The following is a 22,971-nucleotide window of genomic DNA, read 5'->3' on the forward strand; positions in this document are numbered from 1 at the left end:
TATGCCAACGAAGAATACAGAGTGGTCTCGGGGGTGGAAGCAGCAAATGTGTTGAAAGGACCAAAGGAGAAAGGAAACTCAACAGAAACAGAGGAGATGCCATCGTCATCGTAGTCGGCGCATAGACCGTTGGGACACCGATCGATAAACAGTATATCAAAAGGCACAAGGAAATTCGAAAGGCTAGACTCCTCTTGAGAGAGCAAGGACAAGCTGCAAGAGAATTTTAGAAAGGAAAAGTCCCGGGAAAGCAAACAAAGCTTTCGTGTTGAAAAAGAGACGGTATGACCCATAACACCGCAGGCAGAAAAGAAAAGCAGCTGAGTGCCGTCTCAACTCAGCGAAGCTCTTCTCCGGGGTTCAACTTGAAGAATCTGCCGGGCTGGGCATCTACAAGTGTTGTCATGGTGCAGACCATCCGCCTACCAGTTGAAAAAGTTAGACAGTTATGTTAAATGAGTCCGAAAGGAGACACCCATTGTGTGGCCCTATGTTTTTTAGTAGGGCGTCTCTGAAATCGAAAAAACTCTTTCGTTCCTTTTTTTCAATTGTTGTTTCACTCGTGGGGAGGGGACAGGGAGTTCACGAGTTTCAAGTACTGATGAAGGGGTGAACTCAAAAGGCTAGTGCGGGGGAAACCATCCCAACGTAAAATCTACTAGCAAAAGAGCTCTGATCGCTATCCAAGTGCGCCCAGACATACATGGCTTGGCATCAGGGGCTGGATGTACGAGTGGAAACCCACAGGCACTGGCAGTCATACAACGCGCCCAATGATACACCCAACACACAACGCACATGACACAGTGGTGGCTAACACAATACGCATAGGGTCTTTAACCGTTAAGGTTCTTAACTTGCAGCAGAAAAGGTCAATGCTGGTAAAGTTTTTCCAACAAGCCAATCTAGATCTGCTGTTCATTCAAGAAACCAAATTCAAAGACAAAGGGGAATTCTCTTTGCACAGCAGGCATTTAGGGGGTGCAATATGGGCGTCGGGACCAGATAAGAAGGGGGGAGTCGGGATCATATACCGCAGCTCCCTTGAGCTACAGATTTCCCAAACCCACAAAGACCCGGAAGGGAGATTCCTTATCATACATGGGTCCATGAGAACAACAGCAATCTCACTTTTCTCAGCCTACGCCCCCAACACTTAGTAACTAGCCTTCTGCACTACCCTCCTTTCACAGCTAGACAGCGGGAGGGTGGAATCACTGATTTGCGGAGGCGATTTTAACCTCGTCATGAACCCGGCACTCAACTGGAAATCCTACAGAGAGAGAGATATCCCTCCCAGGGACACAGGATCCTTCAGGAATCTAATAAAAGAACATCTGTTAGTAGACACCTGGAGAACACAACACCCACAGCAAAAATCATATATATTTTACTCCCCACCTCACAACACTTTCTCCCGAATAGACCATATTTTTCTAGAAGGGGACCTTGAGCAATAGCTTAGAAGTGCGACGATACAGCCAGTGGGATGGTCAAACCACGATATGGTAATTGTGGGTTTGGACTTAGGGCCCAGCATGCACATAGACCAACGATGGACATGCAACAATACGCCTTTCAGAGACAGGCTCTTTAGAGAATCTCTAGACGCAGAGATAAGAGACTTCTTCATGAGAAATGACACAGGAGATTTTCCACGCACCACAGTATGGGAGGCGGCAAAATCCATAATAAGAGGTCTTAGAATAGCCCAAGGGGTATCAGTCAAAAGACCTAAAGTGGTTAGAGAGGCTCAGTTTAAGAAAATAATACGTGAAAAAGATTCTGCCTTAGGGGAGGATAAGGGAAACACTACTGAAATCCTAGTTGAAACAAAAGAACTCAGGCAGGAACTCAAAGACCTTTGGCAGGGGCGAGCACAGGCCCATCTGAGGTTTGTGAAACAACAGTATTTTGAGAAAGGAGACAAAGCTCACACATTACTAGCCGCCAGACTTAGAAACCAAAGGTCGGAAAGGGTGGTAAACAGGATAATAACCCTGTCAGGAACTACCTTAACTAACCCAACCGAGATAACGGCCCATTTTTTCCCAATTTTTACGAACAGTTGTACACCTCGGGTTGCAGTACACCTCCCGAGAGCATGACGGACTTCATGACAAATGTCACTTTCCCCCGGATACAACCCTCAGATAGGGAGGAGCTCAACGGCCCAATAACGGCAGAAGGAGATTGATCACGCCATCTCAAATTTAAAAGCAGGCTGAGCACCCGGCCAGAATGGATTCACCCCATCCTACTACAAAAGGCTAGAAAGCGCCCTCACCCCGTTCCTATCCCTTTTCTTTAACGACATCATGACAATGGGACAGGCCCCTCCCTTCTTCTGAAGCCAGCATAATTGTAATACCCAAAGAGGGAAGAGATAAACTGGAGTGTGGCTCGTACAGGCCCATCTCACTGTTAAATGTGGACGCTAAAATGAACGCAAATATTCTGGCCAACCGATTAACAGGATCCTTCCGCTCCTGGTCCACAGTGATCAGGTGGGCTACGTGAAGGGGAGACAGGGCACAGACAATGGGGGTTGGTGCTAAGAGAATAACGATGCCGGTAAAGGAATACCGGCATCGATTACCGCTACGGGCTATTCTGTCTAGCCTGACCGCTATTAGCAGCATCGTAAAGTAGGGTGCCATTAATAGCGGTCTGGGTGCAAGCACGCGCCCCACCATTCCGGCAAAAGAGGCATGCCGTAAACAGGAGGAGATCACAAGGTAAGCGGACATGCAAATAACGGCTTCATGAAGGCGTTAAAAGTGGATAACGGCATTGCCGTAAATACCAGCATCGCAAACCTACCATAAAATGCCATGTGCAGTGATCCCAACTGCCACAGGTGCACTCAATCAGCACAGGTGGAGGCAATGGAGTCTGGCCCACTACAAAAGTAGCACACCCACACACCACACCCCTTACCACACCAAGATCAATCCAATAGCAGCATCAACACATCAGCAGGAGGACATGCATGCATTGCAACACCAGCAACACCAACAGCAGGCACCACAGAGGAGACGCAGCAGGAGAAGGAGGGTGAGACAGGCCCTGCATGCACCACCAGTGCAGCCAGCGTGACCACGCATGCAGCCCCCAATCCCAAACATAAGAGCCAGTGGATGATGACTAACTGGCTAAAATTGAATGGCAGTAAGACCGAGGTCCTGGCTGTGGGCACTTCGTCTCCCCTTCTTTTTTGGACCTTGCAATTCTGGCCTTTGAGCCTTGGCCCTCTTCCTCTTCCGGTTCAATCGGTCCGTAATCTCGGCATTCAAATCTCTGCCTCTCTCTCTCTTGATAACCATGTGGCTAGTGTTTGTAGTGCTGGTCATTTTAAACTCTGCATTTTGCGGAAAGTCCTGCCCTTCATTCCTGCCGAATGCCAGGCTCCGGTAGTGGCAGCCTTGGTTCTCAGCACTCTTGACTATTGCAACTCCCTTTATTTGGCAAGCCTCGCTATCTGATCCAAAGGCTTCAACTGCTGCAAAATGCTGCTGTCCGTTCCATACTCCGTCCTCCCTTTGGATCTCATATCTCTCAGTTGCTTAGGAAACTACATTGGCTTCCTGTGGCCAGTCGGACCTTGTTTAAATCATTGTGTCTGGTGCATCGTGCCTTTTATGGCTTGGGTGCTGAGTATCTCCAAGCAAAGTTTACTCACTACACTCCTGCTCGTCTGTTGCGCTCTCAGTCTGCGTGTCTTCTCATTGCCCCCCGCTATCGTTTATCTCGTATGGGAGGCCGCGCCTTTTCGGTGGCGGCTGCTAGAGCCTGGAACGAGCTGCCCACTGCTCTTCGTGCAACTGAAGACCATCTTACCTTTCGCCGGCTGCAGAAAACCACTCTTTTCTAGGCCGTCTCTCTCTTATGCTGTTCTCGGTTGATTTGTTCTTTGATTTCTCTTCAGTAACCAGCGCCAAGATGCCGTTGGGTGTATGTGCGCTTTATCAAGTTTATATAACATAACATAACAGTCCCTCCAACCCTACCCCGCAGCACAACCACACCCTGTACCGTCTGGACCGGGACACCATCAACACCATTGTGGAAATGATAAACGACTGACAGCCTCATTGAAATATGCACCGCCATCCCCCCTCTACCGAAGGTAGTGTTGGTGCTCAACTTCCTCACAACAGCCACCTACCAGCACACAGTGTGGCACATGCATGGCATATCCCCACCCTCATTCACTTGCATCCTGAAGCAAGTGGGGGATGGCCACCTCAAGCACACAATGAAATACATGTCTCTACCATGGACTCCCCAGGAGATACTAGAAACAAAAGGTGGCCTCGATGCCATGGAGGTGGTTTACCACAATCACCAACTATACCACCACAAACAGGTGCAGATGGAAGGTGACGCAAGCAAGATCTTCCCTCATTGTTGTGCCCAATATCCCGGATCAACCACAGGAATGCTGCATGTCACCATGGGAATAATCAGTGCAGAATGCCAAAAATTGAAGAGCCTACTGCCAATGCTCACCACCAGAAAATCATACACAACATAACAAATCATCAAATTCACGCAAACATCACTATGCGCACATAATGCATGACCTACAATACGACAGAGCACACCGTGTATCATCTTGAAGATGCAACCCACACCATAATTCCATGGCACAGGACACATTGAGGGCCTAAAAACGGCTTGAATACAACCGGGGCCATGTGCATGTGACTGACGATAATCTGCCGGCAAGTGTGACTAGTACAGCTGTCCATCATCAATCGCATGACATTTAGCTTTAATTGCCTCACATGCAGGTGATAGTGGCTATCCCTTGAAGCCGTGGCTCCTCACCCCTGTCCGAAACCCACAGAACGGGCACGAGGAGGACCACAATCGTTCCCATACCTGTACCCGTGTGGACATCGAGCAGACCTTTGGCCTGTTGAAGGCACAATTTTGCTGCCTCAGCCGGTCGGGTGGGGCACTCCTCTACAGGCATGAGAAGGTGGCCAAGATCATCATGGCATGTGTCAAGCTGCACGGTATGTGTATCCGCTGGAACGTGCTCCTGCCCCCTGACATTGAACTGCAAACACCTGGTGATGATGAAGGGGAAGAAGAAGATGTAGCTGGACATCATCGTGGTGGCGATGCCAGGAGGGGCGCACTGTGCGCAAGTCAGTGATTGCACAATATTAGTGACACACATGGCAGCAGAGGGTGACATGATGGTTGGACAGAGGGCACTGGGTGTGGGATACATCTACACTATACACTGTAACTGAATAAATGACACATGCGCAATGATGAATGTCCACTCAGGTCTTGTTTTTCACACAACCGGTGTATTAAATGTAACAATATAAACATAAGTGAAAAAACCCTCCACCACCCTCACGCCTCTCCCCCCACAACTCCCCCACACACTTCACCCCCTCCACCCACAACTCCCCCACACACCCTGACCCACCTCCCCCTCCCCCCACAACTCCCCCACACACCTCACCCCCTCCACCTCCCCCTCCACTCACAACTCCCCCACACACCCTGACCCACCTCCCCCTGCCCCCACAACTCCCCGACACAAGTCCCTTTGAGTCTCCGGAGCCTACAAGAGGCTGCCCTGACAACTAATTTGCACTCCCTGGTCCAGGGGGCAGCATGTCTTGCCGGCGCTGGGTACGGGCCGACCTGCGGAGCGGGCTTGTTTGCGTTGAACTAGAGGAAGACTGTGTGGCCTGCTGTGGTAGTGTAGCGGGATGCCCCACCTCCATGGCATCCGCTACGCGGCCTAACACCTGCCAGAGGGCCGAGACCTCCTCCCAGAGGTGGATGGTGTTCTCCGAGAATGATTTTGCCATGGAGGCAGTGTTGTCCGTGATGGACCGGCCTAGTGCGGCTAAGTCCTGACGCCACTCCTCCCTGGCCAGTCTGCTGTCCTGGACGAATTCACGCACAAGGGCAGTCAGCAGGTCAGACCGCTGCGGCCCTGCGGGTGCACCAGTGCTGGTAGTAGGCCCCTGGCTGTCCTGCCCAGCCTGCTCAGCCTCCCTAGCCCTGATAATGGGACGGAACTGTCCCTCCATCTGCTCAGCAGCAGACTGCTCCGGGGTGGTGGCATGCTCTGTATCGAGCGACGATACTTGGGCCGATTCCGGTGGTGGAGTTGGGGTATGGACCACATCCGAAAGATCATCCTCAATGGGACCCAGATGTCCTCCTGTGTGTCCTCCGCAGTCAGGGGTGCCGTGGCTGCCACCTCCCCAGCCAAACTCGACTCCTCTGATGGTGGCGCCTCGCATGTATCAACGGGCTGGGCAGTGGGTGGAGGTGGTGGTGGTGCAATGGGTGCCAGGGGTGGCTTGCATGTCGGTAGAAGGCGACCCCTTGGTTGTCCCCTCGAGGTTGAAGGCTAGTTGCTGTCATCCCGGGACCTCTTCCGGGGTGTGGCCTGTGCAGGGGTAGCGTCCTGCCCATCGCTGTCATGGTCAGTGCCTTTGGGGGTCGGAGAGAGGGATGGTGAGTGATTTGCTCATCCACACAATTGTGGGTAATAGGTATTTGTGTTTGGATGAGCATGTTATTTGATACATGGGTGGCTAATGCAGGCATAGGTCGGCGTCACACAGTGCTGTCTGACATGCATACTATTTTGGACATGCACGCTGTGTGACTCGTGGCATTTCCTACTTTGTGTGGTATGTGTGATATTGCCTTGCACCAGGCATCTGCGTGTGTGTGTGTGTGTGTGTGTGTGTGTGTGTGTGTGTGTGTGTGTGTGTGTGTGTGTGATGCGTGTGTGTGTCTGTGATGTGTGTGTGTGTCTGTGATGCGCGTGTGTGCGTCTGATGCGTGTGTGTGTCTGTGATGCGTGTGTGTGTCTGTGATGCGTGTGTGTGTGTCTGTGATGCGTGTGTGTGTCTGTGATGCGTGTGTGTGTGTGTGTCTGTGATGCGTGTGTGTGTGTGTGTCTGTGATGCGTGTGTGTGTGTGTCTGTGATGCGTGTGTGTCTGTGTCTGTGTCTGTGTCTGTGTGTGTGTGTGTGTGTGTGTGTGTGTCCATAGCTTGACTCTTCAAACTGGCATATTGGTTCACTTTCATCAAGTTTGGCATTGCAGTGTTTACTTTGGACACTCACCTCCATCGTCCAATGTTGTGGCGCCACACTCCATCTCGCCTACACCTTCGATGGCTTCCATCCCTATCATGCTTGCTTGCTTGCGCATATGTCCTCCCATGGGGTGAGCTTTATCGGGGAACTGGGACCTCCTCATGTTCCCATGGCCTGGCTGTGATTAACAGAGAGGATATTGCGCACCCTTAGTCGCAGGTCGTCCCAGCGCTTGTGACAGTCTTTTACTGTGCGTGGGGTGTTCCCCACAGCAGTGACCTTCTGGGCAACAAGTTCCCAGATCTCTTTCTTCCTTAGCACTGCCTCTCTCTTCATGTTGCTAGAAAAGACTGTGGCAGCATGCTCCTGCAGTGTGTCCACCAGCATCTGCAGCTCATCCTCATTGAAACTTTCTTTTCGCAGGCAGGCAGCTACCTTCTTCAGGGCCTTAGGCATAGTAGTCTTGGAGGTGGATGTTTTTGAACAATCAGCAGTGTCCTAGGGGTCCTATGTGGTGAGGATGGCAATGGATTGTGTTTTTAAAGATGGCCACCGTGCTCCTTCTCGTTCCTGTGCGATGATACTACTTCCGGTTCCGCTTATTAGCGGTGACCGCTAATTACGGTGACCGCTATTTATGGTCACTGCTAATGAAGCATTGAACAATGTCGGTAGTGTCATCTGCGCTATGCTTGATGCCGGTAAGGGCATTTTGGGTGCCTTTTATGGCATGGCACTAAATACCTTACCGGCATGGCATAAAGCTCGTGCCTGCGAAGTCGTAATAGTGCTCTATTAGCGGACTGATGACAGCACGGACACGTTATTTGCGCCATGCCGGGAAGGGACGTTACTTACCTCCAAACTCGGAATGACCCCCAATGTCTGCAAAACCCTCAACTTAATGGCGTCAATCACACCAGACCATGTAGACCCCACTCTCTCAGTTGACGCAGGAAAAGCTTTTGACCAGGTGGAGTGGTGCTTCATGATCCAAATCATCGAGAAAGCCGGCCTTGGACCCAGATGGACCCACGGTGCATGTGCACTGTATAATAACACAAGCACAAGAGTAGTGGTCTATGGAGTGGCATCCCCCCCTGTTAACGCTAACAAGAGGTACCGCTTGTGTTTGTCTTAGTAATGGAACCTCTGGCTCAAACCATACGAAGCGTTGATAATTGGTCTTTGGCAGACGATATCCTGGTTTACGTAACTCATCCAGCACAGTCCATCCCAGCACTCCTGTCCAAAATGGAAGAATACGGAGCACTCTCAGGCATACGCATCAACCGCAACAAAACGGTGGCATTAGCACTAAACAGGGAGACTCCACCGGAATCATATCCAGAAAATTGGAGCCTAAAAGTATCCAACGGTGACTTCAAATACCTAGGCATGACTATAACAAAACACCTTAATAATTTGTTCCAAGCGAACTACAAGCCACTCTGGTCGCACATTAAGAATGATGCAGAGAATTGGACCAAATTGAAGCTCTCCTGGGCGGGTAGGTTCAAAGCAATAAAGATGAATATCTTGCCACGGCTTCTCTTGTTATTCCAGTCCCTCCCCATAATCTTGCCAGCCTCCTTTCTTAAAGAGATCAAGTGCACCCTGCTTGCATTCCTGTGGGAACGGAAGAGACCGTGGATTGCATAGAGCACACCGATTCTCCCAAAGGACAATGGCGGCCTAGCCTACCCAGACTTTCAAGAATACTACAGCCCAGCTCCGGGTTCTTGTAGACCACATTTGGGAAGCCCATAACAAGCAATGGGTTCACTTAAGAGAACAGGCTTTTCACCACGGTCAGCCTGGGAGAATGGCTCTCGGCACCCCTGAAATCCTGTTTAAAGTGTATTATGGTCAATATGGAAGAAGGGAAATCCGAGCATGGAGGGAATCACAACATGGCCATCCCCCTTAGCTGTATCTGGGCGCCCCCCCCCCATAAGAGACCTCATCATAGCAGGTCAGATGAGGAAGGGGGAGATGTTTTTGTCCAGAGAAGAACTGGAGGAAGCACAGCAGGGCCTTAGAATCAGACCTCTTCCCACCTACAACTGAAGGGAGTCCTTACTGACCCACGTTGGAAATCACTACTGCAACGCCCCCTCACATCCTTTGAAAACATACTAAACACGCACCCAGGAACCAAAGGCTTGATTGCTGGGATGTACTGAGCCCTAATAAATAGATGCCATTTGCCTACCCCCCACACTCAAATTCAATGGGAAAGGTCACTCTGATAGGAGAACAATCAGGAAGGATGGAACACAATACAGTGAGCAGTCTGGAAGTTGTCAGTAGCGGTCCAATATAAAATGCACAATTGCAGAATACTCACACAATGGCACCTCACACCCCAAGCATCTCGCCAAAATGTATGCAGGAGTCAGCCCTTATTGCTGGAGAGGGTGCACACAGGTCAGCACATATTGGCATCAGTGGTGGGACTGCCCTCACACACAGACCTTCCGAAAAGAGATCCTAGGCTGGATCCACGAAATAGAAGGTATTTATAGGAAACTTACTCCGCTCCTGGTACTGTTGGTATAGAGAAAGTCGAAGAGCATTATCTGGTTGTCCCCCACATGCCCAGAAACCTACTCTTAGCAGCACAGGTATGTGTAGCCATTAGATGGAGGGAACCACACTGCCGACCAAGAGAGAATGGCTACGCAAAGTCAAAGACATTTGGAGCTCACTGCAGTACACATAGAATCCCACACACACATTGACATGCAGTGGCTCCCCATTCTAGAATACTGGGAACTGAATAATAAAAGTGTATGAACAACCCGCCTGCCTGCCGACCACAATGCAAAGAAGGTGCCCCCCCACCAGAGCAACACAGCCCTACTTTGCACCTTAACACCACAATACCTGAGCAAATTCTCCAATACACGTAGCCGAACACGACCCCAATGCACACGCAACTTAAGACACACATTCACTACCGGATACAACCCTATTGTTGGGAAACATGCAGCCTTTTTGAGAACCCTGTTAGCTGTTAGGAATCTTGAGAGGTTTGGGAAGGATTTTACTTTGAAAGAAAAACTGTAAAATTATCTTGATCTTTTGTTGGCCCCACACGGTGTGTGTGAGATACTGTTTGCTTGATGTTCATTCAAAGATCTAAAAAAAAACATTTTTTTTTAAAGTAGCTTGGGCTGAGACAAAGGCTGTCCCTTCTAGAATATGGTGGCGCTGTAGGCGTTCGGCTGTTCTTCAGGGTTTGGTCTCTCTAGTCAGAGCTGAAAGTTGGGTTGCCTCGGAAACTGCCCTATCTGTGCTATCCCACTCTTTGCAAACTGCAGCTGATGAGGTGGCCCCCCTAAGGCTAATCCAGCCACAAAGGCTTCCGACAGAACCTTGGTTTTCAGAAAAGCTGAAATTTGTGCGACTTGAACTACGTCAGGCAGAACATCAATGGCGGATAGCCTATGACCCTGGACTCAGATTAGAGTATAAAGCCTGTGCAGCAACCTATTCTGCAGCACTACTGGCTGCAGAGAAAGTTCATCTATCTCAGCAAAATTAGTTATCTGTGTGTAAGCCCAGAGCGCTGTTTGCAGTAGTGAAATCTCTTACATCCTCAGCTAATCTTGTATCTACGGTTAGCCCTTCTCAGGAGCACTGCGACTCTTTAGCTCAATTTTTTGCCACCAAAATGGAGACCACTAAGGCCAATATAGCGGTGGTTGCGACAGCATCTGGTGACGTGAGTGTACCACTGGGCCTAGATGGCCCGACGGCATCTAGAGGATGGTCTCTCTTCTCTCTTTTTACTGAGCCGGAGATTTCTTCTGCCATTCATCAAATCAAGTCAGTGTCTCCGTCCGATGTGGTTCCATTAGTTGTGATGAAGGACATCTCATCTGACCTCTTGAGTGAGATCACGGCGGCTATTAATATCTCCTGCCAGACAGGATGCACCCCACCTGAACTGAAGATGGCGACTGTGATCCCACTTATAAAAAAGCCATCGCCTGACCCCACACTCATCTCCAACTTTTGCCCTACTTCTCTTCTATCCTTCTTCATGAAACTCTTGGAGGCTCTGGTTTCGCCACTCTGGTCATCTTTTATGGAGACCTCTGATCTGTTTGACCCCGCCCAGTCAGGCTTTATGCCTGGCCGAGGGACAGAAAATGTATTGGTGTCGGTCCACGATGATATGGTTAGGCTGGTGGATGCTGGGGGTGTGGGCGCCTTGATGTTACTCTATCTCTTTGCAGCTTTTGATACTGTGGACCACCCCACCCGGCTGGCCCGCCTGGCTCAAGTGGGAATCTCAGGTCAAGTTCTCGCTTGGTTGACCTCCTTTCTTGCTGATAAAACTCAAATGCTGTCACTCCCCCCTTTCTTCTCAGAATCTTGTTCACTGGGGTGTGGGGTGCCGCAGGGCTTTGCCTTGCCTCCCATCCTCTTTAATATTTACATCTGGCCACTGTTGTGTCTCATCCGCTCCTTCGGCATCAGGTGCTATTCTTATGCCGATGACACTCATATCTGGATTTGTTTAGATCTCGAGCCGGCTGAGATGTCATCGTGCCTTCATCAGTGCCTGTCTGCCGTGTGAGACTGGATGAACCACAACTGGCTCAAACTTAACGTGGACAAGACTGAGGTGTTGGTGGTGGGCTCTCCCCCTGATCCTTCACTTTGGATGACCTCCTTCTGGCCATCGTCTTGTGGGATGTTTTTACACCACTCGTCCAGGCCCTGCAACATTCCTGTGTGCTGCTTGCATCAGGAACATCACAAATGGCAGCTGGAAAGCATTATACATGCGAAAATCACCCAGAAGTGTGCAGGAAAAACCTGGAAAATAGGCTGCCATCCACTTTTTCTTATGTCAGTGGTAACACAGGAGACCACTGCCAAAACCCATCATTTGGCTGCCCACAGAGCAAAATGACTGCAAAAGAACACAGCTGTGTAGAAATCCGTTTTTCTTGGTTGTCAAATTTGCAAAGATCACGGTTCACAAACCACCCAAAAGATCCAACCTCCTTGTTGGGTGTTAAACATCATTCTACTTCAAGAATCCACATAAATATAATGTCAGCAGAAGTATATTTTATCAGAACAAAATCCACTTTAAAGATGCTTGTTGGAAAGAAATATGTCAAAAATGGGTGCAATACCGTTACTCGCCTCCGTCAGAAGCTGGCGATCTCTAAATCTGTCAGGTGAAACTTGTGTCTCAAAAGTTAAATATGCCAAAGAAGGGACTTCCATCAAATGCAATATAGGGTGCCACACATTGATTTTCATGGTGAAAAAGACTGGAATTGAAGATGTTTGCTTATTTTAAATTTGTAACTGTAATTTTTCACAAAGAACAATGTCACAATGGACCATAAGGTAACCTGATTCAGCTAAAACTTCAAAGAGGTTTTCCCCCACTCAGAACACACATTCACCCATCACTGATCGACTGGCGAAGCACTCTGAAGGAAGATCCAGATCCAGACTCCAGAAACCCTGACGCAGAGGCCTAACCCAAAAAACTGAACCCTTTTCAGCAGCAACCTGATTTTAACCCATAAACTTCCACGGGGCCTAAACCATTCAACAGCCTGTCTGAGCTGTTTTGCTACTTGTGGCCAAGAACCCTTGCTAGAACCCAAGATCCAGATCAGTCCTGCAGAGCTGTAACCCAGAACCCGTCAAATCCAGTCCAAGAGGTTGTGCAGACCAGAGTGCCTTCTTGAGAGCAGTCCAGGTGTCCTGAATCCTGTCCGGTTGTGAGTCACGTCCAAGCCAAACCTTTGACCAGATCTTTGACGGGTCCATTCCATTCCAAAGCCATAGTAGTGAGTATTTAGCATAGAACTGTCCATAGTCATCTCTTAGTATTAAATAACCCAATACAAACCATTCCAACCATCCAATAACTGCATTATTGAATATCTTTTGTCTATCTTAAATTCTTCTCTCATCCACATAATCCTGTGATAATTGTAGTGATAATCCTTATGGCGCTAATATATATTTTCTGGAGAAAGGCAATCGTCTCAGGAAGATAGAAACCATCCGGAGGCGCCTCTGGATAGTAGGCTGTGCTGTCCGTGTAGTTTGCGGCTCCATAGACACCCTACTGTTAAGAAATCTTTGTTCCAAATCTTCAACAGCGCATCTTTATAGGTTTGCTGTAATCACGTTTTTCGTGCGCTGAAAAGTTTGCAGCGATTTCGCATTTGGTTCAATTTCACCACATGTAAAAACAGCTATCTCTTGCTTTCAACTTCTGAATTTTGTTTTCCATCTGCTAATCATTCTACAATCATTGCTAGTGTTTCCCTGAACTAATCCAAAGCAACTCTCACTAGTTTTGAATCCTGTTTAGCTAATGACAATCATTTTTGGCATTTTTCCCATTCAATTCATACAACATTCAAAAGAAATTGACCGGTTTTAAAATCAGCCCTGTTCTCTCTGCTTGCTGGGGGAATCGGGATTGACATTGCAATTGTTGATGGTTATTCCTGATACCTGTGTGCCCTCATTCCATCTCTTCATATTGCATATTGGGGGGAGTGAGTAGTAACAGGGGGAAAGAGTGATCACCTTGTCTTTGACTGAATTCATATCAAATTGTATTTCTGTGTTGCATTCTTTCCTATCATTGCATTCCATGAACCTATACAAAGTTATTCTCTGATACATTATTCTTCCTATTCCTACTCCTAATTGATTAAAGAGATTGTTTATCTTGTAATATTACCCATTGCTGATCAGTGCCTAAATATTCATAAGTGTGATATTCCGATATTATTCATATTTGTAAAAGCTTGATCTATATATATATATTGTTCAATTCTTCAAATAAATCTTTTAATTTGCAAAACAAACCTATTTCTTGGTTCAGTGAGACCGGGGGGATTCAAAGAGAGGGGCGTTATATAAGGGTACATCATCCAGAAATAAAAGAACCTTTGACATAAAAATATATAAATAAGGGTTTCCATTGGGCATCCCATACTAGATATTGACTTAGTTGGAGTGCTGGGTTGAAACCACTTACAGATTGGGGGCTCGTGTCCAGGATTTCTGGATTAGATCTACCACTTGTGCAGTTTAATACAGTGTGCTAACTGACAGGATACATAAATCCTGTTGGGCTACCATGCTGTGTTACACTATAAAAGCACCCCTCAAAAGGGAACGCTCTAAGGAAAGGGTCTGTTTTGCAAAAATAAAATAAAAACTTCTGTAAGTCAGGAAGTAAATTAATATTTCCAGAATGGCGACATTGGTAGACCTTAAAATGGCCAGAGAACATCATAAGTTATTTATGAGAGGTGAATGGACTGAGCAGGATCAGAATGTGTGGTTGCAGGCAATCACACAACAGATCACTGCAACAGGGTTAAATATCTGGAGAGATCAGGGTCCCTTACATGTGGCCCTGAGTGAACTACATATGGCTCCTAAGGCCAAGGATGAGCAAATTAAGATTGCCAAGATATCAGCATATCTATATTTATCTACGGGAGCCATACAGGATAAATATGCTGAAGGCCAAGATCTGGCAAGTAGGCAACTGATGGCATTCGAAAAGGCCCAATCTGAGCTGGACTCTTCTGAGCAGAGGCTGCAGAGGAGCCAGGAGTCAGAAAATGAAAGCAGGCAGTATATAGTTAAAATAAAAGAGGATATGGGTACCCCTCAACAGGAAAAGGCATAACAGGATACCAGAATTCTGGCCTTGCAGAAGGAGTACCAAGAAAGTTTGGGCTCCCTACTGCAGAGCCAGAAAAAGCTGGAGCAACAACTGGATTTCAATAGGGCATGCACAGAGCAGATAGTCACCCTGCAAAGCCACTTAGATAGAGAGAAGGCAGAGAGCAACAAATTGATTCTGAAAGACCTGGACACCCAGGCAGAGTTTGAGGAAGAGTGCCAGAAAGCTGGTGCCCTTCAAAGACAGAGGGACGACCTGGCGGCACAGAGGCAGGCTCTTGCGCAGGAAAGGGACACCTTAGGCCAGGAAGTCTGTCACTTAAAAGGGAAATTGGAAGAAAATCACATGGCCCTCCAGGGACTGAGTGACCTCAAAAAAGAGCATGTTAGATTGTTAGAGCACACCAGGAGGGTGGAAGATGCTCTGGCAAGGAAGGAGTAGGCCAGTATGGACAGGACCCAGGAGGTAACCCTCCTTCAGCAAAGACTGGCCCAGTACTCAAAGACAAACCAGGAAGCACAGAGAGAAAATTAGGCTCTCTGTCAGAACAATGATAGGCAGGTAGCCGTGCAAGAGAGACTGATAGAGATTAGTAAGGCCTTGATTGAGGAACAGAAAGCTCAGGTTCTAGCATGGTAACAGGGAGCAGGGGCTGATAGAGATGAGGTTCGCTGGGAAAGGGAAACACCTGAGCATAACCTCAGGAACCCTAGTACCAGAGGCCTTCATCTCTCCCGGTCCCTGAACTCTGCCACCCCCATGTCCACTGGTGCACATAGACCAGTACCACTGGGGCTCATAGACCAGTACCTCCCAGGAATGGATGGGCGGGCATCTGGGTATGGGTACCCAAGTACTGTGAAGTTTAGTGGGGAACTCCAGGTGAGTAGGCCCACTAAGGGCATCTTGAAAACCTCTGCCCAGCAAGGACAGTGGGGGGTGGGGTACCCATCAAATCCTGGGAGCAAGGAGGAATCAGAAGACTCCTCTGAGCGCCCCAGGACACAGGAGACTAGGTCCCCACATTCTGCCAGCCATTCCCAGCCTCGCAGAATCCGGGAGAACCTAGAAGACCAGACGGGCACCTCTGCGAGCAGTGCCTCTGAGTCAGAGGAGGATTGGACCAGGGTTACCTGAACCAAGAAGGCCAATAAGGCAAAAAGGGCCTTGCTTAAGGACCCCTTAAAACAGATCAAGGCAATAAGGAGCGTCATCACGCCTTATCATAAGAATGCTAAGTATTCTGTTTGGGAACACTTAGAGCTCTTTGAGCAGATGATGGAAACTTTCCATCTGAAGGACAGCAGTAGCTGCATTCAGTATGTGAAATGGACCTTCTCACCAGAATACTCCAGTTTCTTTGCGGGGCTGGAGGACCAAAATCATTCAAGATGGTCCACATATAGGGCGGCCATCTTGAAACATTTTTCTGTACACAGAAATCCCCAAGAGGCGTGCAAAGCAGCCTACAATTTACAATGTGGGGAGGATCAGGCCCCACAAGAATTTGTGCAGGAATTAAAGCGTGCCTTTGCGCAGACTACCAGAAGGGTGCGCACGGACAGCAAAGAATTTGTCAATACTTTTTTCCATGCTCTACCAAAATACATCATGACCTAGCTGGTGAGAGATTTTCATGAGAAAAGATCACTAGACTGGGTCATTAAACAGGCCACCCGAATCTATGAGGTGCAAAAGCCCATAGAAAACAAGAATACTCAAAAAAGCCCCAAACCAACCAACAACCCTGCTGCTGCTACGGTGGCAGAGGTAAAGGTTGCCCTCATTTTGGATTTGGAGATGGGGGGCCTAAAAACTTGCCTGCACAGCAGAATAATTCCAAGCCCAGAAGGCCCTCGGGCCAGTCACAGACAGGGAGGCAAGGAGGTAGTCCTACAAATGGGATCCCTCACTCCCCTGACCATATAAGCCCCCGCTTCAAGGGGATCCGACCCATCCTGGGTTATGTATGGACTCCTCCAGCCCAAGGGGGCGGATCCAACCAAGCACCTAACCCAGGGAACTTCCCTCCTCACTTCCCCCAGGAGGGCAGAAATTCCCCAAATCCTGGGCAGAACGTTTTCCCCAGGTACCCACAAAACTTCCAACCCCAGAACAATCTGTCCTTCTTACCCCACTTTGCTGAGCCCAGACAACCTAATCCGGGAGCAGGGAGGCCAAGGGTGGAGGGGTACCCAAATCTTCCCAACCTGGGGTATTAGCAGACAAGGGATAGTTACACTTCCCGGGATCAGCCCAGGGGAGAAATGAGAACCCTCTATCGGCCTGAGCGGGTTTCACAGCTAGAGCGCCAGGTCCAAAATACAGGATCTGGGTCGCATGCTGAGGGCTCAGCAGAACCCTCAGATGAGCATGCCGGCACAGAATGCCTCAAACTCCGGACCAGGTGCTCCAGAACAATGACGGGGACAGCACCCCGACAACCCACTGGTTCCCAGGGGGGAGGCACAAGGGGAAGGGGGGTGTAAAGCCTTGGAGGAAGCTTCCTTCCTTCATGCAAAACTGCTGTATTGTATCTCATTTCATGTCTTGAGTACAAATAACCTCTGGTGACATTAACAATATTAGTACAAAATTGCTAATCAAATGAGCTTGTTTGCTAATCAAAAATAATTTAATTAGGAAACTCTACTTATTAATTTTTGAAAACTAATTTATGCCTTCGTTTCCCCACTTGTAAAAAGCCCCTGGAAACCCAGGAACCGGAACCAAAATCTCCTGCCCCTGAAAGTCTGTCACCCAAGGAGCAGGGGGGGGTAGGAGAAACAAAGAATCCAAACAGACCCATTTTGAGGGGGAGGTACAGATCTTCCAATTTGAAGGAGAGGGATCCTCCGAGGATTCTGGGAAAAGGATCATCTCCTTCAGAGATGGGGGAACTTCTCCCAAGGAAAATGGGTCCCAAAGGATTCAAATCTAGATGTGGGGACTGAGCTAGGGCCGCCCATCATCCAACCCCAGAACCAACAACATGATAATCCCCTGGTTCAAACCCATCCTGGTGACTGCCTCCAAAAAGGGGGGGGGCGGCCCAGAACCGGAACCAGGGGAACTCAGAACCTCGACATCTCTAGATGACACCTTTTCTTTGCAGATTCCCTAGACTCCCCAAATAATTCTGCCCAAATCTCTTCTCTCTCAATGTCCAAAACAAAAAAACTAACACACCAGTTGTCCAAAAATGTGCATTATCTGTGCCCCCTTGCGGAGAAGAAGGGAAGATACTATGCCCCGGTACAAATACAGGGGCAGGGTACAATTTTGGCACTAGTGGACACTGGATCCCAAGCTACCCTTCTGTCCAAAAAGGCCTTTGATGAACTGAATTCAGGAAGGGGGGAGCATTACCAAATTCCCCTCACCTCTCTTCCTGGACAACTTCAGAACTTTGACGGGAAGGAAATTCCCCTCGAGGGGACTGCAGACTTGGACATTAAAATTGGGCAACACAAGGTGAAGCACCCGGTCATAGTTGTGACTCCAGAGGGCACCCCTTGTTTACTAGGGAATAACCTCCTGCGAAGGTTGTCACCCCTAATAGATTGCGTAAAGAAGGTCCTCTGGACCCAGACTAGCCAACCAATAAAATTAAAACAGAGTGTCAACCATGTTAGTTTAAACGGCACATGCCACATGGTTGAACAAAAACCTGACCAAGTAGAATTTCACTTCCAGAACAATCAAATTCCAGACGTGACATAGCAGTAGGACAACACACTGGTGATGGGGGGGTCCTCTCTATTTCTGAAAATCAACCTTCCTTCCAGTTTAAGGTGGCATTCCACACTGGAAGGAAACACTCTGAAATTCTTTACCAATCCATAATCAGACATTCCCACTCCTATAGTTCAGAAAAATGAGGAATCAGCTCAGAGCCTGGCTGATATTCAGCAAATTGGAGAGCAGTTGTTCATCCATGTTCAGTTAAATGAAGGGAAGGACTCTGTTCTCGCCCGAGTGTGTGTGAACAACGGTAAGAGCTTCATCAGCGAAGCCATGTTCCGCCAACTCCCAAAAGATCCAGCCATTCCCACATTTAGACTGATAGACAAATGGGAAATTGATCTGGAAGCACCCAATTCCAAACATCTCCTGCCAAGCAGGTGTATGCTCAAAATCTCCATCGCAACCAGAGCATAGTCCATAATTGTTGGGTCGTGCGAGACGTCACTGCCGCCTTTTACTTAGGCAGTGACATTCTCAATCGCTTTGCCATTAGTTTGGACCTAATAAACTTCAAAACTTGGTTTAGATTAGCGGATAATCCATGGGCTTTGATGATCCAGAGAAAGCATTTAGGTCAGCTCAACTGCTGCCTTATGCAGTTGAAATTCAGATTGGAGAGGAAATCACCATCCCAGAAAGGACCCGACAATTCTCCCTGGAGGTGAAAGTTAAAAGAGGACAGAAATTGAAAAACCCTGATGCCTATATTCATCTAAATGCTTCTCTCCAACAGCAAGGGTTGGGGGTAAACCCAACACCACTAGTCAACCTAGAACATGACACCATTCCAATAGAGGTGGATAACAGCGACTTAAAGAGTATCACTCTAGCCGCAGGCACCATTATTGAAATGGTGGTTGATGAACGACATTTTCCCATTGATTTAGGAAATGAACTGTTAGGACCAATCCCCAAGGACTATTTTGACAGTGACAGTGATGACAACACAACGCCAGACAGGATCTTTACCCGGCATGGGGGGAACTTTCTGGTGTACACTTCCTGCCCTTATGGCAAGGAAGAGGTGACTTGTGACTTCAGGAGAGATGAGGTGATTTTCCAGGTCCGTGAGGACTGCCTTCCCCACCTGAAGCCACCAGTCCAAATCAGCACTCTGACCAGGGACTTCTCCACCCAGCTGGAGGAGGCCGCTGAGATCGCAAAACCAGAAGTCTTTCCAGGCTTCAGGCAGTTGGTTGAAGAGAGAGTCAACCTAGCTGGTGCCTGTGAGACTCTGGAGCAGAAGCAAAAGTTGAAACAAGTTTTCTTGGATTTTCAAGATCTCTTTGAGGTGGATCCATGACTGTGGTCACACCGACATCCCCACAACAACAATTCCCACGGACCCTGGCAAGATTCCAGTGCTTGTGAAGCAATATCGCTTGCCTCTCACATCAATGGAGTTCCTTACTGAAATAATTAAGAATCTTGAGTCCCGTGGGATAATCCGTCCAATCCACAGCGCCTTCAATAATCCGGTGCTGGCGATATTGAAGCCAAACGGCCAGTGGAGACTCTGCGCTGACCTTAGGGAGCTCAACAAACGGGTCCATACTTCCCGATGGCCTCTTCCCTACATTGACCAAGGGCTGGCCCAGATCCAGGGGTCACAGGTATTCACCCCAATAGACCTGACCAATGGATACTGGACTGTTCCTGTCAGTTGGAAGGACCAATACAAGCTGGTCTTTACCTTTGGGGGGCAGCAGTACACATGGACCCGGACTCCCTTCGGGTACATCAACTCTGGCAATGAATTCAACATTTTTCTACATAAGGCCATGCCCGACCTGGGTGAAAGGGGTAACCTGGCTTATGTAGATGATGTCCTCATCAAAAGCTCAACTGTGGAGGAACACATAGCGGAGATCTGTTATGTTCTGACACAGTTGAGGGCCGCCAGAGCAAAACTTTCCTTTCAAAAGGCACAGTGGTGTAGAACCTGTGTACATTTCTTGGGGCATGAGATTACTCCTTAGGGTCTCTGTCCCCAGGAAAAGAAAGTGGAAGCACTCCAGAAATTGAAAGACCCCACAACTCTGCGGGAACTAAGGAGCCTCCTTAGACTGACTAATTACAGCAGAAAGTTCATTGAGGGCTACGCAGAGATCACAAGACCGCTGATTCATCTTTTGGAGGGGGGGGGTCAAGTGGGAATGGGGTCCAGAGCAAGCCGAGGCAGTAAGACAACTCAAAAGAAGCCTCTCACAAGCACCTTCCCTAGCTTACCCTGTCAGAAACAAGGAGTTCTTCTTGGAGACAGGGTTCTATAATACATGCTTGATGGCAGTATTATACCAAAAGCATATAACAAGGGGGTCCTGGGAGACTCTCTGCCAGACATGAGTCCTGATTACAAGAGCCTTACCCAGAGTCTTTAGCTCACTATCTTTCACAGAGAAGAAATATCCGAAACATATCAGTCTTTGTTCTGCCCTGGGGCAGTCCAGCACCGAAATGCTAGGCAATTCTCCTCTGAACAAGAGTACCAACAGCAACACCAGACACTTGTTTCGGTCTGGTTGAACCTCATCAGTAGGGTGTAGCTGTGTCTCTCTAAGAATAGTGAGCAAGGGGTCCACGTCTGGATTCCCCTAGTAACTTAGGGTGAGACCCAAAGTTACTTGAAATATGCAGATAACAAGGGGGGTCCTGGGAGACTCTCTGCCAGACATGAGTCCTGGTTACAAGAGCCTTACCCAGAGTCTTTAGCTCACTATCTTTCACAGAGAAGAAATATCCGAAACATATCAGTCTTTGTTCTGCCCTGGGGCAGTCCAGCACCGAAATGCTAGGCAATTCTCCTCTGAACAAGAGTACCAACAGCAACCCCAGACACGTGTTTCGGTCTGGTTGAACCTCATCAGTAGGGTGTAGCTGTGTCTCTCTAAGAATAGAGAGCAAGGGGTCCACGTCTGGATTCCCCTAGTAACTCTGGGTAAGTCTCTCGTAACTAGGACTAATGTGTGGCAGAGGGACTCCCAGGACCCCCCTTGTTAACTTGCATATTCAAGTAACTTTGGGTCTCAACCTAAGTTACTAGGGGAATCCAGACGTGGATCCCTTGCTCACTACTCTTAGAGAGGCACAGCTCCTCCCTACTGATGAGGTCCAACCAGACGGAAACACGTGTCTGGGGATGCTGTTGGTACTCTTGTTCAGAGGAGAATTGCCTAGCATTTCAGGGCTGCACTGCCCCAGGGCAGGACAAAGACTGATATGTTTGGGATATTTCTTCTCTGTGAAAGATAGTGAGCTAAAGACTCTGGGTAAGTCTCTCGTAAACAGGACTAATGTCTGGCAGAGGGACTCCCAGGACCCCCCTTGTTAACTTGCTTATACCAAAAGTATGACAAGGTCAATAAAGTAATCTCCTATGCAAGTAAAACTTTATCCTCTGTGGAGGAATAATTCAACGACTGTGAGAAGGCACTCCTGGCAATGGTGTGGGCATTGAAGAATTACCGCCCATTTATCCAAGGGGAACACATCATAGTGGAGACTCCACACCAGCCTCTGCAATATCTCCAAAGTGACAGAATCCGGACCGGAAATGTGAGTAATTCCCGAATGACTTCCTGGATTCTGTCAATGGAAGGCTTTCCTGTGGAGGTCAGATATGGCCAAAACAAGAACAGTCCCCTTGCGCAAAGTCTGGCTGTCTTGCATGATTGTGCCAAAGAAAACTGTCTCGAGGACGAAAGTCTAAAAATCAAGGACAACATGGAGGCATACCTCAATTCCCCACAAAAAGTCTTTGAAGACGACAAGTGTGAGGGAATGCCCACTGTCTACATGGATGGATGCTCTTACCATGTTGACAACAACGGGGAAAAAGAACTTGTGGCCGGCGTAGGGAATGCATGGGTGAATGAGATCCCAGAACCCTCCGCTGGGTCCAAGATTGGTCCCCGAAGTAGTCAAGTGGCAGAGTTGATGGCTGTGCATCAAGCCATCCTCACTGCTGTCCAACATCAACTCCATGAACTGGTCATAGTCACAGATTCGGATTATGTACGGAACGGGTTCGTGGAGCACCTGGTTAACTGGAAAACCAGAGACATGTTATGTGCTAATAACAAACCCTTGAAACATGGGAAATTCATTCAAAATATTGATGATCTGGTCACCGCAAATGGGATGACCATCTACTGGAAAAAGATCAAAAGTAATTCCAAAGTAGAGGGACCAGACAAAACTGGAAATGAATTAGCTGATCAGCTGGCCAAAACCGGGGCCATCCAAGGGGATCTAATTGAGATTGAGTCCCTGTTGGGGGAAATCCAGGTCCCTGCTATCACTAGGTCCCAGACAAATGGTCACATTGAACTCTCAACTGCAAAATGGAGTAAAGAGACCCCAGATGCTGATTTGATTACGGCTCAAAAAGGTGATCCAATAATTGGTACATTTTATCAACACATTGAG

The 22,971-nt window shown here is 48.3% G+C and overlaps 1 protein-coding gene across 3 annotated transcripts in view; it reads right to left on the reverse strand.

Moving 5' to 3' along the window:
* CXCL16 (C-X-C motif chemokine ligand 16) overlaps nucleotides 1-22,971 on the reverse strand; it is a 273,289-nt gene that overhangs the window by 103,801 nt on the left and 146,517 nt on the right. The window lies entirely within an intron of this gene.

The sequence above is a fragment of the Ambystoma mexicanum genome, chromosome 1p (assembly GCF_040938575.1).
Source record: "Ambystoma mexicanum isolate Mex_15411 chromosome 1p, UKY_AmexF1_1, whole genome shotgun sequence".
Classification (NCBI taxonomy): Eukaryota; Metazoa; Chordata; class Amphibia; order Caudata; family Ambystomatidae; genus Ambystoma; species Ambystoma mexicanum.